We start from the raw sequence: 4,545 nt of genomic DNA, 5'->3' as shown, positions 1-4,545 counted from the left end.
GAGACTGCTGGTCCTCCTATGGGGTTGCCCTCCTCTTCAGACTCTTCTAGCTTTTCCCTAATTTAACTACAAGGGTCCCCAACTTCTGCATTGGTTGAGTGTAAGTATCTGTACCTGACTCGTTAGCTGTTTGTCGGGCCTCTCGGAGGAGAGCCATGCTAGTCTCCTTTCTGTAAGCACAGCATAGCATCAATAATAGTGTCAGGTCTTGGACCCTCCCCTTGAGCTGGTTCCCAATTTGGGTCTGTCACTGAAACTCCTTTCCCTCAGGCTCTTCTTGACTAAATACCTTCATCAAAATATTAGCAGTGGGTGGTTGTACTTGGAGTTGAGAAGAAATTTTATGTCAGCTCTTTACACTTTACGTCATATACCGGAAATATACTTTAAAAAAGAAAATGTAAGGTCTCCTTAAGCATGCATTTCTGAACTCATCTTCCTTCATTGTTTGTTTTTGAGACAAGGTCTCTTGTATCAAGGCTGGCAGTAAACTCACAGCTAGATCTTGAGAACTTCTGGTGTCCCTGCCCCTGCATCTAGAGTACTGGGATCACACGATTATAGTGTACTAGTGTTTGAACCTAGGGCTTGATACCTGCTGATCAAGCGTTCTATCGATAAGCCATAGCCTCTGACATCTCCCACCTTTTAAATTGGCAAGTCAAAATTATATGTAACCTGAAACTGTAGGGTAAAAATAAACCCTCTGAGTCTTAACTGGTTATTGGTCAGGATGGTTTTTTTTTTTTTAAAGATTTATTTATTTACTTTATGTATATGAGCGCTCTATCTGCATGTATACCTGTATGCCAGAAGAGGGCATCAGATCCCAGTGTAGATGGTTGTGAGCCACCGCTAGAACCTCTCAGTCCATCATGGCTGCAAAGACATGGCATCGAGAACACCAGGAAGCTGATGACATTTGTGTTCACCACGAGGAAGGACAAACTGAACAGGAAGTGGGGCCAGGCTCAACCCTCACAGCCTACCACCAGTGGCCTGCTTCCTTCTGCAGAACTCGATCTCCTAAAAGTTCTGCAACTTTCCAAAGCAGTGACACCAGGGTGGACGCCAAGTGTTTGAACATATCAGCTTGTTGGGGACAATTTACATCCAACATAAAGCTATGTCATGTGCTCAGTTTTCAGAGTACAGAGATCTGGGTCCAAACTGGCAGTGATCCAGACAGGATGTAAAGATAAAAGGAGAAACACAAAATCCTCATCACTGAAGAGAAGTAATGTTGCCATTAAACGTTCCCTCCACCCATGTGTATGTAATGTGTATGTAAAAGACTTAAAATATCACACCAATTTTCAAGTTTACATTTTTTTTAAAAAAAAATTATAGTCCTGAGGTTACACTGTCGATCTCTTGAGCTCATCCTTCATAACTACAGGGCTGTGTCCTGACTGACACTTACCCAGTCTTCCCTCAGGTTTTCAAAAATAAGTCTCTAATAGAGAAAAATAAAAGACTGACATAAACCAGTGTTGTGGAAGAGTATTTGGGGTAAGCTGCACTGTCTGGGAAAGCCCAACTTGTAAACAACCTAGAATGTCAGCAGCCCAGTGACTCCAGTTGTCAGCACTTATTTGATTTAATTTCCTTCACAGCTTGGAATGGACTTCCATGTGTCTTACAGTGACATGTGACCTCTCATGATCTACACAGAAGGGGCTCTTCTTGCTTAATCTTGCTGGCATTAGCCTTCTTACCCTGCCAGCCCTTCATCTAACTCCAAGGTTTCCCCGGGACAGAGACAGTTTAACATTCTTTTGTTCCTGCTTTCAGCTATTAAGTCAGAATATCCTCAAACACACACACACGTACCCACACACATGCACACATGCACTCACACACACACATGCACACACACACACATGCAATCACAACACATGTACACACAGAGGCATACACAAAATGTTTCAAAAGTAGCATTTTGGAAGCGTATGTAGAAATCAGATAAACTAAAGGACAGACACAATGACACTTTACATTTCATTTGCTAGAAGTGTCTTCGTGACTTTTCCCTACATTATTTTATCTGTGCATATGTGTACATATGTGTGCTTTTGTGTATATCAGTGCACAACAACCTACACAGAATTTTAAATTGAAAAAGCCAAATCTAAAATATAGTAGTTCAGCATGAGGGTAAGACAGGCTCTATTATGTATGCTAGAGTTATTTTAAAAATCATTTGTTTATCTAAATGTTCTAGTTATTCACATAAAATATTAAAAATAGGTCTTGCCCCATTGCTTGATTAGATAAAAAGATACCGTTTTCTTTCTTTCTTTCTTTCTTTCTTTCTTTCTTTCTTTCTTTCTTTTTCTTTTCTTTTCTTTTCTTTTCTTTTTTTTTTTCGAGACAGGGTTTCTCTGTGTAGCCCTGGCTGTCCTGGAACTCACTCTGTAGACCAGGCTAGCCTCGAACTCTGAAATCCACCTGCCTCTGCCTCCCAAGTGCTGGGATTAAAGGCGTGTGCCACCACTGCCCGGCCAAGATATAGTTTTCTTTCCTTGAACTCTTTCTAATACCTACATAAGAGCCTCTGTCTTCTTCACCTTTATGCCCTCCATCCCAGGCAATATTGAATGCGGAGCTTTTCAGATCTTTTCCCTGCTCTTCCTCTGGAGGAAGACATGAATTTTCATGGTTGGAAGATGGGATAGTCCAACAGGCTATGAACAGAGCCAGTACAGAGGTGGAAACCTCGTATGTCTGTAGCCCACGCCTAATTCCTCCCCATTCTACCTTCCCATGCCGTGAGCTTAGGAGAAGGAAAGCCCCCACTTCAGGCTCCCAGCACCACTGCCTGTGTTGGTTAGAAGAAACCAGCCATGGCTAGGGGAGCAGAAGGAAGCCTTACCATCCCTCTTGACTCCTCTGTTCTCTTGCCTCCTTTCTATCTCTTGCTCACACCTTGGTTAGATCCCAGAGAGGATCAAGAGCATACAGTAGGGCTGGAGAGATGGCTCAGTGGTCAGAGCATGAGTTGCTTTTCCAGAGGACTTGGGTTCCATTCCCAACGCCCACACTTCCATATGAGCCCCAGGTATGGTGGTTTACCTGTCTGTAACTCCAGTTTCAGGGGATCCAGCACTCTCTCTGGCCTCCATGAGCACTGTACATATAAGGTGCACAGACATACAAATTCAGGCAAACATTCATACACATAAAAATAATTTCTAGAAAAAATTAAAGAGTATGATTGGAAGCACCCTAAACCCTAAGAAGGGTCTCTATAGAATACACTGTATATTGTATAATATTCACATGTGCGGTATGTGCATATGCGTGGTATATAGGGATAAGTTGTTACATATGTGGTGTGTCTTAGTATGATATATAAGCTATTACATACATGACGTACATATCTGTATGGCATATAAGCACAAATTATTCTATATATGGTGTTTATGTGGGTATGGTATATAAATATAAATTATTACATATTGGTATTTGTATGCTTATGGTATATAAGAATGAATTACTACATATGTAATATGCATATACGTATGACATACAAGTACGAATTTTTTTCTCAGAATTTAAAGTACATCTAGATTTTTCTAAGATCCAGAGAGAAAGGTTTTAGCTTCTTATACAGCTCCATAATTAATCTCCCTAAAATAGATCAGAAAGATTATCTGCAACTATGTCATACCTAACCAACAACTGTAATATAAAATTGAGGAAAATGAAGCTGAAAAAAGGAACCATTTAGAAACACTTTGAAAGTACGAATGCATGCTCACTAAGATGAGACCAAGAGGGCAAATTTAGTTTCTTTAGAGTCGGTGTTGGGGCTGTTGAAGATGAGGGCTAATTTAAGCACCTTTGTTCCTTTTTACTTTTTCAGCCCTGGCCTGGAAACCTCCCCCCCCCATATCAGGACTGTGTGATTCCATTTTAAGTCTGAAACAGGATGTCCAGAAGGTGTCTCCTGAGCTAGAGCTATGGCCAAGACTGGCCTGTAGGCAGTGGGCCAGAGATAGATGGAATCATGAATATCTATTTGCAGAGATTAAGAAACTTTCTAGGCAGTAATCCATCCGGCAGGAAGAAGGAGGTAAGCACCATCATCTTGACATGGCCTGAAGCCTTGGTGGTCAATGAGAGAAAACAATTTAAAATACAATCCTGTGCCAATCTCTCAAGTTGCTGTCTACCAGCAACCAAGAATTTCTATATGAGTCCTCCATAGAGGACAGTCTATAAGTACTAATCAGATTTTCTTTTCCTTTTATTTATTTATTTATTTATTTATTTATTTATTTATTTTTGGTTTTTCGAGACAGGATTTCTCTGTATAGCCCTGGCTGTCCTGGAACTCACTCTGTAGACCAGGCTGGCCTCAAACTCAGAAATCTGCCTGCCTCTGCCTCCCAAGTCCTTGGATTAAAGGCGTGCGCCACCACCGCCTGGCTCAGATTTTTCTTTATTAACATTGCTATGTTAACTTTGTATGAAACTATGAGTGAGACAAGGAGACACTGACCACTTGACCATTTTGGAACTTTGACACTGCTCAGGCCT

Source organism: Grammomys surdaster, unplaced genomic scaffold (assembly GCF_004785775.1).
Source record: "Grammomys surdaster isolate TR1022 unplaced genomic scaffold, NIH_TR_1.0 143, whole genome shotgun sequence".
Taxonomy (NCBI): domain Eukaryota; kingdom Metazoa; phylum Chordata; class Mammalia; order Rodentia; family Muridae; genus Grammomys; species Grammomys surdaster.
Note: the sequence above shows the minus strand (reverse complement) of the source record.